At 32.4% G+C, this 15,723-nt stretch overlaps 1 long non-coding RNA gene across 1 annotated transcript in view; it reads right to left on the reverse strand.

The window, feature by feature from the left end:
• Window positions 1-1,146: 1,146 nt before the first annotated feature.
• LOC120354891 overlaps window positions 1,147-15,723 on the reverse strand; it is an 87,323-nt gene continuing 72,746 nt past the window's right edge. Inside the window, exons 4-5 of the long non-coding RNA XR_005573280.1 lie at window positions 5,100-5,253; window positions 1,147-1,913 (exon numbers count right to left, since the gene is read on the reverse strand). This is a non-coding gene — a long non-coding RNA (uncharacterized LOC120354891). The remainder of the gene's footprint in view (window positions 1,914-5,099; window positions 5,254-15,723) is intronic.

Here is a 15,723-nt window from a genome sequence, read left to right on the forward strand (position 1 = left end):
TAAAATTTAATAAGATGGCAAAAATTTGAGTTTGTCATGAAATTTCTGATTTTTCAACCACTAAAAGAATTAATTGATAAAATAGAAATGCATGGAACAGTGAGGACTGATAATCTTGTCAAATACAAGTCACCACATCTTATATAAGTAGGCTTTATTAATGATGATAATAATAAATTTATTAACCCAAGAGTTTGGTTTAAACATAGAGTATTGTCAAAAAATTAATTACATCTTGTTAGATATAGAACAGTATCAATCAATTAATTATTTTCAGTTTCAGTCCTTAGTTATTGTTTACTTAATTTCTTCCAGTTTTAGGAACATCACATTTTAATTCAAATCTATAGTCAAGATCAACAGTTGGGTGTTACAAAACAAAGTAAACAGTTGAAATAATATTTTAAACAGATAATACAGACAGAAAAAAAATCACACCAAACAAGAAACATACATTTAGAAACATCCATATCACAGTCCAAATTAAGAATCAAAGCCTATTTATGTCAAACTCAGTTTCATTCAGGAACTCAGCAATAGAGTAGAAAGGTTTCTCCTCAAACCACCTTTGAAGTCTACACTTATATACAAGGAGCTATTCTTACATGGAGAGGTAACCTATTATATAATTTTATACCACCCACAAGCCACCGGTCTTGTGTCTTTTTTAGTCTTCACCGAGGGACTTTAATAATATGACTAGATCTTACATTAAAGCTGTGCAAAGAACCTCGTTCATCATAGTTTGATATGGTTTTCTTAACATGTAATATCGGGGCACCGAGCTTCGCTCGTTATTTTTATTTATTGATAAACAGAACACAATTCTCTAAAATGATCGTGTTTATATTTCACAGCTGGCTATACGTCATCTTATGAATTTCGGGTATGCGATATTTTGATTTTTCACATACTCACTTTTTTACTATCTAAAGCTGTTTCAGCCAAGGAAGAAGTATCGGATACTGAAACAGAAATATTGGCTGAAACAGCTGTAGATAGTAAAAAAGTGAGTATGTGAAAAATCAAAATATCGCATCCCCGGAATTCATAATTATTCCTTTTAATGTCGTTCAGCGAGCTTTCCCAAGGATGAGACCTAGTGCAATCAAATCTTTATATCATAAACCTACTATGTTCCAAATTTCGTGAAAATCGTTAGAGCCGTTTTCGAGATACGTTAAACATAAATAACCAGATATAAAAATAGCCAGATATATAAATACAGAAATTGCTCGCTTAAATAGGATTAGAACAGTTAATATGTACAGGCTGTAAACAGTCAATAATTTTAAATGGAAATAAAGAGGTAGACAAGATTGTCTGGGACGCTTTCCTAACATTGCTCTTAGAGCTTGCTTTTGTCACAAAAGTATTTCTTTTACTGAGGGAGCAGGGAGCATGACCCCATAGTTTCAGACCATATTCTATGTGACACTGAAACAGAGCTAATTAGTACACAGTTCTCAATTTATCCAAAGGAATTGTGTCTCTTTTTGTGTAGTTGATATTGTGGTAATTATTCATATTGAATGAAAAAGACTAAGAAATTGTCATAAATTTCTAAGTATCAATAAATCTGTGGTTTTTTGACAATTTCTTAGTCTTTTTCATTTAATAAGAATTGTGTCTCCAAGTTTCTGGAGAGCATAAGTGACTCTAGACAGTTTAGTACAAACACCATACAGTATTCATCTATCAAATCACTATAATTAATTAATCTATATTGACGGTGAACATCAAGATTCGGTCCGTTTGAAGGGAAGTCCAGATGCAGAGTTTTCACATTTTTTGAAGATATCGTCTGCCACAAGCCCTTATCAGTTCTCCGTCCAGTAATTATAACAACTGGCCGAGAGAATGATAAGGGAGCGTAACAGGCGTTTCAAACGTAGAGCCGGTATTACACATTCCTGAAAAAAATATACAGAAAATGAGTATTTTTGCTAGTTCATTAATATTATTTTTGATGAACATATATATAGTCATGTATAGTGAGTTTCACGTTATATGGAAGTGGAGAAATATATGAGAACAGTGTTGCCAGTTCTTTGCCTTGCCACTGCCTTTTAGAGGATAGTTGATGTAATATTAGTTGTTCATTATTAATTTATATTTTATTCGTCAAAAAAAATACTTTTCAATGATAAATTTTCATAATTTAGATTGAATAATGATTTGAGATAATGCTGCCATCATAGCGTGTACCTCACTATGTCGTCTTATTTATTTTTATAAATACTATCAGGTAACCCGTGCTCCGCAAGGGTCTAATTAAAACTATAATAATAATAATAATAATAATATTTTATTCTCAACAAAAGTATAACAAAAACAATGTAATACAGTTGAAAAACGTCACAGATAAATAACATAATAACATAAAATATCAATCTTAAAATAAAACTCTAATAACATTTAACAATTCATTAAATTTGCAAAATTTAGATAATAATTTTTTTTCACTCTAACAAGAATTCGTCAACCTCATAGAAAGCCTTCTCATTGAGAAAAGAATATAGTTTTGTTTTGTTTTTCTTCAACAATACTTCTCAAATCAGCCGGAAGTTTCGCAAAAAAACTTTTGTCCCCTATAAGTAGGTGTTTTCTCAAATACACTCAGCCTATATCTCTCAACTGAAATGTTATTCCTTCCTCTAGTGTTATAGCCATGAATATCTGAGTTAACTTGGAATGAATTCAACCTATCCTTCACATGTAATATTGATTTGAAAATGTACAATGATGGAACAGTTAAAATACTTAGGCTACTGAAAGACTCCTGACATGTCTGTGGAAATTTGAGCCCCTCCAGGTATCTTATTGCGGACTTTTGAAAAACAAAAATTCTTTGAATGTTTTGCTTCGAGGTACTCCCCCATAATTCAATGCCATAAGCAATGTGGGATTCAATCAGTGCATAGTAGACACTTTTTGCTGTTGTTTTAGGCACCCGTTTAACAATATTTCTAAATGCAAAAAGTGACCTACTCAATTTCAATGATATCTTGTTTACATGATCCCCCAATTAAGCTTGGAATCCATCGACAAACCTAACATGTTCACAACAGTACAACTTTCAATGTTTGTTTCACCAAGTGTTATGGTGGGGTGAAAAGGACGATACTTATAATCAAAGCTGATGACATGACTTTTGTTTGAATTTATAGTGAGGTCTTAATCATTAAAAAACTGCACAACCTCATTTGCCATGTTATTTGCCTCAATCTCCAAGTCTACGAGATCTGATCTCTTAAATAGCAAGGTACAATCATCGGCATAGAGAGTAATTTTATCAGTGACAGGAACATTGAATTGAATATCATTTATATATAATATGAAGAGTAATGGGCCTAAAATGGAGACGTGTGGTACGCCTCGTAAACTGAAAACTGAAAACTTAAACTACTGAAATCTTGAAGAATTTAAAATAGTCCGCTTATAAACATCCTCGGTAAATCGAGAATGTATATGCAAAATTTTGAGTTAATCAGGCCAGTGCCGAATGCGTCATTCGTGAATATCCTATCTTGTACCTGTATAAGCCAATTCTTTCCTTCATTGTATTATTATAGATATAGATATAAACTTTATCACCATGATCGTGAATTTATACATTGCAAGATGTAACCCTGGATGAAGTTTGAATGTTTTATTGTAAATATGAAGTGCTCTATACAGACTGGTTGACTACAAGAGGTCAATTAAGCACTATTAATCAATTGAGCTGATTGATTGCTGCAGATGAATTGTCTCAAGATATGAAATGGTTCCATAATTGAAAATAAAACGAAGCGTTCACTATTCTGCTATTTCAAATCAATTGACAATGTGACAGCTAATCAGCAAGTTTAGTAGTCATCGATTGAAAATGAACAATTCAATTCAAAATGAGATACAAGTCTATCAAAATGTATATAGTCCATGTTATAATGACAGCAGTTGAGGAAGATAGTAGAACAGCGTCGCCAATTCTCTGCCTTCTATAGATGACAGCTGATAACAGTACGTATATGTAATAAATGTATTATTAACAGGTTACTCTCGCTTAAAATAATCAATTATATTTTATTCACCAAGATTGTTTGTTGATTTCACACAAACTTCAATTCAAGGAAACTTGACTAAATATGTAAACGTTCCTAAAGAATTCGCAAATTCGTATGTTTAACTCCCTACTAGAGAATGTAAATCAGTTACCCTTGAAAACTTTTCTGTACTTTTGTTGATAATTGGCTAGAACCCATTAAAACTTATTCAGCCCAATTTAATGAAAAATAATTTTTTAGAAGAGTGTCTGGGAACTTCCAATGTTCATTTTTACAATTTTATCTATTGTTCTCCTTATAGGACTTTATGTTATTATTATTTTGAAGTTTTCATGTCTCTACCTGTGATACATTATTGAAGAGCCTATAGCTTGCAACTTTGTTACCGTATTGTGTTTTGGAAGTAAAATTGTTGATTTTTAATTGTTCTTGATTAATCCAAAAGGATTTGTTTGTGATTTGTTTTATTTGATTTGGTTTACAACTTATCTAGTTTCTAAGTTTTTGGTTCATATATATTTTGATCTAAGAATTGGACATAAATTATGAATGATAAACATAACCTATTTTTGAACTATTTCTATCAACACTTGGGAAGGAACAGTAACTGTTTTGGGTTTTAAGCCTGTTGTTCCTACCCCAATCATTCATGAAGAGTTGAGAATGATAATATTTTACTGTTCATTCTCGCACACAGGCAGTAATGCCTCTGCGAGAGTAAATATTTCTTAATATATATTTGTATATCGCTGTCATTTCTGTAGTGCTAACATTGTTTTATTTTTATTGTAAAGTGTACTATTATTTTATGATGTAGGCTACCACTGTGATTGCTTGTAAGACTTGTGAAATAAATAACTTTTTGAATTGAATTGAAATTGAACTGTATCTAAGAATTAGTAAATAAATATAATATCTGACAAGGGAGAATCTAAATTTGTTTTCACTAAAAGTATATCACAAGGTGTTATGAGTCATTTTTTTTAAAAGCTCTTGAAAGTATCTAGATTTATAAAATGCATAGTTTTACTTATTTGTGACCAGTCTTACCATCAAAGTCAATTTGTTTAACGTTTCTTCAGGTTTCATTCAGTCCTCATTTCTTGTAGAATCCTCTGGTTGACCACCATGTAAATACTTGAAGAAAAAATTGCCAAGCTGCAGGACATCTAATCAAATAGGAACTCTGTTCTTCAGACAAAACCTGGAAAAAGATAAAATTTATTTAAAAACAAATCCAGTAAGTTAAATATCTTATAAACAGAATTCAAACATCAAAATGTAAAAATTACAACTGGCAATAAGTGAATAAGTGTGAATTACTGAGGAGAAAGTACTGCTTTGTCCTAAGTTGGTTTAACTATTGAACCTTTTAATCAATGTATTGTCGCATTTATTTCAATGATTTTTAATTGAGTCAGCTGATTGTTTGAACTAGAATTTTAGTTCAACTTTTTTGAAGATAGCTACCCTAAGTTCATTGGGTCTAAAGACTCGTTCTCTTTTTGATGGTTTCAAACTAATATAGATAATCAAGTGTGCATCAGTGATTCATTCAATAAATTGAAATAGGTTATAAAAGGATTACTTGAGAAGTATCAATCTCAAATATACAACTGAACTGAGGCTTTTTTTAATTGCAGGTTTCAACTACCTGATCTTGTCTGATTAAAACAATTTTATCATAAAAATGAGTCTGACATCAGTTATGAATTTCATGATGGTTTTATGTTAAAATAAATGTTATTAGTTGTATGTGTTCAAAATACAACATTTTTTGAAAAATATTGTAACTTGAGTACTCTAACTCCAAGTACTATCTACCTATCAATATATTTTTAATACCACCCCTAATAATAATATATCCAGACACAAGATATCATATAAAGAATGTAGCCGAGACAACGTTTTGCTGGAAAGTGGCGGTCTATTTCAAACTTTTTCAAGTTTTTTATTTTCTTTTTATTTATTTATTTATTTAATACTCCCACCAGCGGGCAAGATGTTTTTTCTTTTGCTGGTGGCGCCTAAAAAATTCTACTTTTATCTTAGGTTTTCATGATTAGTCAAGTTCTATTCTATGTTATTTCTTAGTTTAAGATATTATGTTTTTGTTAGACTTGTCTATTTCAAATTTTTGTAATGTATGATTTTTTTGGCAAATAAATTTCAAATTTCAAATTTCAAATTTAGATCACACACACAATACAATAATATAAAGATGGCACTACTTCAAGTAGGCGGCAAAATACAAATTTCTCCAACATAGCATGAATATAAATTATACACCAGGTTTAACAACAGTTGAACCTGTGTATAAAATTTTATACAGTTGTTATAAAATTGATGATTATACATCAGCTTCAGAGGTATATACTAAGACCACTTCTTATAACAGTGTTCGTATTTCCACAACGCCTAAACAGATTTTCTAGACTTCCCAGTAGATGGTTCAAAAATGAGATTTGAAAAATTGCTGAAATTTATGAACACAATATAATTCAGTTTTTTAGGGCTATACTGAAATTGTTGAAAGGTGTTTTATAACAGTTGTTAAATGCTGTTAATAAAAGGTGTTTTATTTCCACAACGCCTAAGACAGATTTTCTAGACTTCCCAGTAGATGGTTCAAACATGAGATTTGAAAAATTCCTGAAATTTATAAACACAATATTTCACTTTTTTCAAGTTACACTTGAAAATGGCTGTTGAAGAGTTGAAACTAGTTGTGCTGTAATAAAATAAAATGTACTTGATGACTTTTATTGTCTTTCTTGAACACAATGTATTATGAATAAATAATGTAAAGTTTTATTTACAGATTCAGTACCTATATAAAATTATTACAGTACATGAATAAAAGAATATACAATACTTGTGAATTTTGCGACAAGTCTGTGTGGATTATATTGAACTCCTATTTCAAAAGGCATTTAAACTTGAAACTGACCAAAGTAGGTCAAAACTAGTTGTTTGGATTGTTTTAAAAGGTTACTTCATGTTTTTAATAATTTTAATAAAGTAGCCCATACAAGTGGAGTGATTTTATTTCAAAAAGTAGGTATGGAAAGTAAATTTTCTATAACAGCACAATATTTGTGCTAGAATTTACTGTATAGAAGTATCTGAATACATTATACAGAGCTACGTTATACATTAATTGAAGAACGTATGTGGGCTACTGACATGGGTGGCTCTATTCAGTAGCATGCAAACCAGAAATCCTGTGTGATATAGATTCCGTTAGCAAAGTTTTTAGTAACAATCAACTGTTATTCATTGATGACAAGCGCTTGAAATGCGGCAAATAGAATTCACAAAATTCAATTTCTAGTTTGATTGAAGGGACGGAAATTAAAGATGTACATGATACTATTGTCGGCAAATAAATTGGAACTGTAGCAGGATAGCAGGCGACCGATTTCAAAGACAAAATCATTTAGAATTATTGTCTCTACACAGAATAAAACAGTCTAGCTCGGTTAGATCGATTTTCAATAATGTTGAATGAGGAAATCCCCAGGTGAAAAGCTGAAAGAACATGATTGGAGCTCCTTTTCATTCTACACTCGCAGTTTAGGTACTGAAAAAGTTTGAAATAGGAGTGACAGCTTGATTCCTTTTTCACTTCAAAAATAAATAACTGGAAAATACTATAACTCTGATTTTTATCCGATAAAATGGATCCAATTGATATTTTGATCAATAGCTAACAATTTCTATTAAATGAAACGAACTAAAGTTTCTGTGTGAATAAAGGTGATTGGACGGTATAATACTATTACATCAGTATTATACTGCTATACAAAGAGCAAGCTAAACCCTAGACTACTATAGCGGTTTTCACTACAATGGAGAAGACGTTCCCAGAGCCTGTGTGGTCCGAGCTCTGCTGAGCTATTTTAATCTAACCTAATCAGCTAATGTTTACTCTGCTCAAGCCTTCATCCTATTGGTCTGCGTTCCATGTTTACAAATTAGAGACTACGAGACTACCAAAGTTCAAGTGAGTCAACAGAATAGCATTAAGGCTTTGCAAAGGCTAAAAATGAACTTTTTACTCGTGATATTTTTCAAAGTTTTTTCGATTTGTATATCATCAAGCTATCAAAATGAAAACGTTTTCTCAGGAAAACATTTTTTTCTTGTAATTACTTTTTGAGATATGAGCGCCTAAAGATTAAATTTTTGGGACAGAACATTTCAAATTCGGTAAGAGATAAATAAATCCATGCGATTTAGAAGATAGATTCTTCATGGTATTGTTGATCTAGTAAAACAAAAATGTTTTGAAAATATCAATTTTTAAGATAGTTTTTCAATTTACCAAAAATAACTTTTAGTTGAGTTATTTTTGGTAAATTGAATAACTTTTTCGAAAATTGATATTTTCAGAAAATTTTTGTTCTACTAGATCAACAATACCATAAAGAATCCATCCTCTAAATCTCATGGATTTGTATTTTACCGAATTTGAAATGTTCTGTCCCAAAAATTCAAACTCCAGGCGCTCATATCTCAAAAAGTAATGATCGGAAAAAAATGTTTTCCTGAGAAAACTTTCTCATTTTGATAGCTTGATGATATACAAATCAAAAAACTTGGAAAAATATCACGAGTAGGAAGTATATTTTTAGCCTTTGCACTGCCTTAAGTAACTGGAGCAGTCGTCTCAGAAAAGTTTCCAAAAGTGCCATTGACACGAAATTCATTATTTCCTTTAACATATTACTCTATCAAATTATCTGTGAAAAGTATTATGATCAGCGTTTTTTCATAATCTCAAATTGAAGAAAAAGATTGAGTAAAGCTAGTTTAATGCCTTATTATTATAATCTCAGTGGCCTCAGATAATAATAATAAGATAATTAGTTGTCTGATAATGATAGTAATGTAGTGATCCACAGGGTATGAATATGATTAACGCTTTTTCAAAATTCCAAACTGAAGGGAAATAATATTAAGTGAAGGTGGTTTAATAACTCTTTATTATAATATCAGCAGATATAGTGAAGTTCACGGTATAATGACAGCATTTGATTAATGGGGTTGCTATCTTTGTGTATCATTCAACAAAGCAGATAGCTCTATATATCTTTTACTAGCTCCGCAACGTTGCCAGATCGGGTTTCAAAAATGTAAAAACATATAATTTCAATTATGAAAATTCATTATTAGAAAATATTTTTTCTCAACGAATAAGATATAATTGATTATTTTTAACAAGTTAAACAGTTAATATTACATCAGAAACTGTATTTCTTCAAAGATATTATATTTCATTCATAACTGATTTAATAATGAAAATTGCTATGGATTTTGAAAAACGATGAACAACTTATTTGATGTCAATAGACAATCTTAGAGTCACTTGTTCAGTTGAGATTTCCTGATATTATTGATTATTTGTCTGGATACGGTTACTGAATAGTTGTTTAGAATAGTTTGGGAAAAATCAATTTTGGATTGAGAAATACAATAAGAGTTTGTTTTTTTGCAAATATGTATATAACGAGATAATATTGAATTGAGGTATAGGGTCTAGGAAATCTCTTCCAAGCACTTCTTGTACAAATGCATGAAAAAGTTTCAATTATCCGAAGTATTATGAATTTAATATAGAGATTTAAAGGAAGATGATACATTTTTCGCAATCACAGATCCTACCAGAATATTTCTAGTAACAATTTGAGTATGTTTTAAAATAAAGTGTCCAACTAAATTAGTAGGGGAAATAACAAAACAATATATTTGAAGTGTCGAGTCACTACATATTCAGCGAGAGAATGCATTATTGCAGGCCGTACTTTAAATGAATTTCTGTCGGAGGCCTTGGAGTCGGTGGGCCAAGTATGAGACCAGCTGCATGCTAACTAATCAAGTGGTCCAACTCCGATTAGACAATAAACTGTCTTCACAGCTTGCGTCCGTCACAAAGTGATGTATTGCCTAGGCTACACATAAATCAACGAAAACCCTCCACATTCTTTCTCAAATTACTGAAAACGCTTCCACCAAGTCACTACGGTTTTTCAACAAAACTCTTCGTACAAGTCAATAGGAAACGCGTTGGTTTCTGGTGATGTAGGCCTACAGTTTTTTAGCCAGCTCGTCTAACTTCACCACTCGACACACACCACACATCTTTTATGAGTTGTGAGAAATGTTGGAACAAAGTATTTCAGCACTGTTGATGTGAACTGATCATACAAACTTGTGATAATTATATTGTAATTGAATTATAGTTCCACTGTAGACTATCACTGAAGCTAGTTACACACACATCTATTTTTGGACGTACGATTTTTCACCGTCCTTATAAATTCTTTCAGATTAAACGGAGCTTGACAAACATAATCTGTTTACTCTTATAGCATTTATAAGGACTACAATAAAACGTACGTCCAAAATTCGGTGTGTGTAACTGGCTTTAGTCTGTAAGCACTTCATGGAGATAGGTTTATGTTTCAATTGATAGAATTGGTGGTAGAAGAAATTCATATGGAAAGATGATTGAGTTGGAATATAGTTTTACAATAATTCAAAAACTATAGTGAGATCCACGATATAATGACAGTGAAGTGAGATAGGAGAACAGCATTGCAGATTGCAGCATTGCCTTCTAAAGAGGATAGCTGATACCAGTGCCTATGATGCAATATTATTAACTGTTCATTATTGTGAGAAATTAATTAGCCCATATAATTATTATTTAACGAAAATCCTAAATAAATGCTGTAAATCACCCCGAAGACTTCTGCAACTGCAGACATTGACAACAGGGTTAACAGCTAGATGGAAATTCGATGAGAACTACTATCCAAAAATTATTTGCCAGCCCGGGAATCGAACCCGGTACCTCCAAATTGGTTGGCCGCTATGGCTTCGTATAAAATGAGCGCTGCTATCCAGAGATTGTCAGTTTTTTGTAAGGGTAAGTATTCCTGACTAGCAATTGGGAGGTACCGGGTTCGATTCCCGGGCTGGCAAATAATTTTTGGATAGTAGTTCTCATCGAATTCCCATCTAGCTGTTAACCCTGTTGTCAATGTCTGCAGTTGCAGAAGTCTTCGGGGTGATTTACAGCATTTATTTAGGATTTTCGTTAAATAATAATTAGCATTTGAATAAATGCATTCTCTATTCAATTCCATCTGTAATTAGCCCATATTTGATCTGCCAAAATATATTCTTCAATGATTAAATAATACATTTTCATGGATGAGATTGAATATTTTTTTTTCAATTAATTACATTTCTACTTCTACATTGTTGAGAACGGTCTGGCAATAAAAGGATAGTGCTACAGATACTGTTTTTGGTGAGATATAGTGATATTTATCCATAATAAAACACTAGAATATTGTCTAAAATATCACGAATTTATTAAAAAGTGACAAACATATTACAACACCTCCACACTGCAGATTTTTAATGTATTAATATTTTTTTAATTGTTCAATGTATTCTGTTAGTTTTAGACAATATTCTAGTGTTCTATTAAGGATGACGCTATCTGCTTTATTGGATGATGATGATAGACAAGGATAGCAGCACCAATGTTAATCTTCATTCATTTATACAAGTACATCATCGAAATGATAGGGAGAGGAAAAATAAGGTAACCGTTTGCTATTACTCTTTCAAATTTAGATAAGGTTACACATAGTCCGAAATAGGTTGAGTCTTGTAGTTGTTCACTTATCACTTCACAAAATTTCCAGTCTTTAAATATTTTTTCGCCACACTGCACAGAAAACAGCTGTTTTCCAGTCCCTGCGTAGATCTGAAAGACCTTGTTTGCAGACGACTCTCGACTCTCGTCTGATGTAAGAGACAGGTTTCATGGAAACAGGCCTTTCATGGAAGTCCGTAGTTAATAAGTCATCCTCTAGATCGGGCGAGTATCAACTTTCTTCATCTGAAGTCGCCATTATTTCAGTTCGAATTTCGAATCAAACTAATTCAGCATTCGCTTCACAACCATTTTTATTCAATTATTTATTGTTGATTAGCGCATTCTGAATTTTCAAAAATGCTTGAAGATGACAACGCCTGTGATATTCCAAGTGAAATTTTAAAAGAATCTGAAATCCTGACTGCAAATCTTCTACCACTAAAATCAAGAGATAGGTACAATAACGAGTATTCTTTATTTTGTCAGCAATACCTGTAGTGTGGCAAAAAATATCGTTCACACCACAGGCAAAAATGTTTTTCCGGCTCTCAATCTTTTCTAGTACTCGGCATACGGCCTCGGACTTGAAAACCGATTTTGAGCCGTAAAAATCTCATTTTCTGCTCTAGGTGCGAAATATACTATTACAAAGTAGATGCTTCTACAAGAAATATTTCACATAATAATCAAATCAGTATTATAACGTGGACCTAACTATAGCAAATTTGAAATGATTGTTGATAATAAACTCATCTCAACACTGAAATGCTCAAACATTGATTGAGGAGAAATTTCGGTAGTAACTGTTGGTGTGTGAAGGGACAGTTGGTTCGGAATATGAAGGGTGATCGGTGGGGGGTGGTTAAACGGGGGGGGGGGTGTCACCCTCATGGTCAGTGGAACACTGGAGACCACAGAGAACCACCCGCATGAGGGCTGAAGATTCATTTAAAACTGTCACCATTCCATATGAATGAAATCAACGCTCTCCATGGAACCAGTGCTGAACTGTATCTCACTGGTCCTTATCTCTTGCCTTCCATGACTGGCCGCGCCTTGCTTTTAACATGCTCAACAGTTACATCCTATGCTTCATTAACAGTTATACAATTTCACAGCTTGCAGCTTGTCCTTTCCAGTAGGCTATGCAGTCAAATTATATTATCACAATTTACTATAGTGAGGTCCACGTTATAATGGCAGTATTCGATTAGCATTGGTGTTGCTATCCTCGTCTATCATCCAAAAAAGTAGATAGCGATATCCTTTTCTAGCTTCACAACGTTGCCAGATCGGTTTTCAACAATGTAAAAGTATAATCAATCAATGAAATATCTATCGAATCTCAATTATAAAAGTTCATTATTCAAACATTGAAAAAAACATTCTTAACGAAAAAGATTGAAAAATATAAGTTGTGTCCAATATATGTGTAATGTATTGAGGAATCATATGTTTAATTGGAACGTTACCATGGGATTTAGAATAAATAGTTAGTACTTGATATGACCTAATGGCATCAAGTTGATGTTTTATTTATCTCTTTTCTGTATAGGGCTACTTTTTATAGAAATAGAAAGAAAAATAGAAATCTCAGTACCCTTTATGAATGGTTTTATTTTGTCTTATTTAAGTGAATAAACGAATACTTAACGATAGGGGTAATAATTTAGTATGATATCATAGAAAAATCTGGTGTGGTACACTCACACAACTTTCCTTGCTTATTGATTTATAAGCCTCTTTAACGAGGGTAATTTAGCAGAGTAACATTATGCCGATTGGCGGCACCGTGAAAAACATGGTTTTTAGCCATTATCCGCCATTTTGAATTTAATTTTTTTGAATTTCTCATTGTCGGATCCTCATCGTACTATCACCTTAAGTTTAAAATTCAATCAGTTAATTAGGAATGGAGTTATCGTGTTCACAGACACACACACACACACACACACACACACACACAACACACACACACACATACAGACCAACACCCAAAAATCATGTTTTTGGACTCAGGAGACCTTGAAACGTATAGAAAACATGAAATTAGGGTACCTTAATTTTTTTTGGAAAGCAATACTTTCCTTACCTATAGTAATAGGGCAAGGAAAGTAAAAATAGTTGAGGAATTATAAAAATTAGTATTAAAACTAATAAAAAACAAGTATAAAATTATAAAAATTAGTATTAAAACTCCCTACCAGTATTATGCAAATGCAAATATAACGATACTGGAATTTTACTGAGCTTAGGACAGTTACTAACAGAACAGACAGCTTGGGGAAACACACAGTCAAGTCTCTATAATATATCTCAACTTTTGCATGAAAGATAGATAAGATAAATTGAATAGTCAATATTGGTATAGGAGAGATTTGTAACAGTCTTGTTCTGTAGTCTATTTTGGTTTCACCAGACATGTATCTTGCATAAGGACAAAGAATATTCTAGAATATATTAGAAAAGACTCGAACAAATGGACAAAATTGAAGAAGGATTGTAGAGCACACTTTGAATACAATCGGGTCACAGTTGAAGGTTATCAATTTCTTCCTTCCTCAATCTTGAGAAATTAACATACCACTTCCTCAAGAACAAGTCTATGATGAGTCAGGCTGGGGTAAGATAAAGAGGTATGTAAATAGGCTACACAAGGCCAAAAAACAGACAAAGATATGATCCACGGTGACATTCAACCTGGCCAAGGGTATTTTCAACACTAGTAAAGAATAAATTTTCCTCAAAATTTCCAGGTCGTAACAAGACAATATGGTGAACAAATCACTGATTTACAAGAGCCACATGTTTATTATCTAAGTTCCTGAAAATGTTTTCCACACTGAGAAAACTGAATATGAAGAAAAAACAGTAAAAAATGTACATTCTCTCTCAAAAAGAGACATCCTTGTTGAACTGTTGAACTAGAAAATAATCTAAAGATGAACAATAACTAGTCGAAACGTCGTTGACGAGAAGTGAGTGTTTCAACTTCAAAATTGTTTTTGATTCAAAGAAGAAAATGTTCGAAGGGGATATTATTCCCAATTTTAGGGCTAGTTTCCCAGCTCGGGATTTAGGTAAGTTCTAGACTTTAAACAGCTGGAGTCAGAAAATTGACTTTCCAAAACGGGGTGTAGTCGCAGTAATAGTAACAGCAAAAAAACTCTTTCTCTATAATTAGAAACGTTTTTCCTTGACGAAATGAAACATTCCTGAATAATTCAAAATTCTGAAACTCTACACTATTTTATTTTGTGTTCAATTTTCTAGTTTTTCGAAATTTAATTCACACGTGACTATGACAATGACTGCGACTACGCCCCGTTCCGGAAAGCCAATTTTCTGACTCCAGCTGTTTAAAGTCTAGAACTTAGCCAAATCCCGAGCTCGGAAACCAGCCCTTAGAGTCTAAGATTATTTACTGAATTCACTGAATGTTTGAGGAATTAATGGACCGACATGTGGTTGATTATGTTTAGGGAAGAATTAACGAAACTCCCACTGAACTTTGTTTTTAGGATTGAGAAAATAAGTAGAGTAAGATTAGGGTTCCCACTCAAGCTTGAAATTTAAGTGATAATATTCACCTTATTTTATTAGTAAAAGATATATATTCCTATTAGAATTTCTTAACATAGCCTACCTACTTGAGTATTCACTATTTCAAACGAACGAAACTCCATCTAAGACAGTCAAATGCTTTTTGAATGCAAAACCGTGTCACTGGATTCGGGATGTATAAGGGACAAATATGGAGTTGCCGAGTCATTTTAATGTATTCAGTATGTTCCATAATTCGTCGTCAAATTCCCGAAGACAGTCTTCTCTAGCTTCACGTATGTAATTTCATTTCAGTTCTCCGAATATCATGTGTAGAATTTCCGACTGTGGCGTCCATTATTTAATCCCAACTCCTAACTACGCACTCGCATAGCCTCACGATAAATTTGTTCCACTCCTATTAACATTCATTTCTGTCACTCACTCACTCAC

The sequence above is a fragment of the Nilaparvata lugens genome, chromosome X, assembly GCF_014356525.2.
Source record: "Nilaparvata lugens isolate BPH chromosome X, ASM1435652v1, whole genome shotgun sequence".
Lineage (NCBI taxonomy): Eukaryota > Metazoa > Arthropoda > Insecta > Hemiptera > Delphacidae > Nilaparvata > Nilaparvata lugens.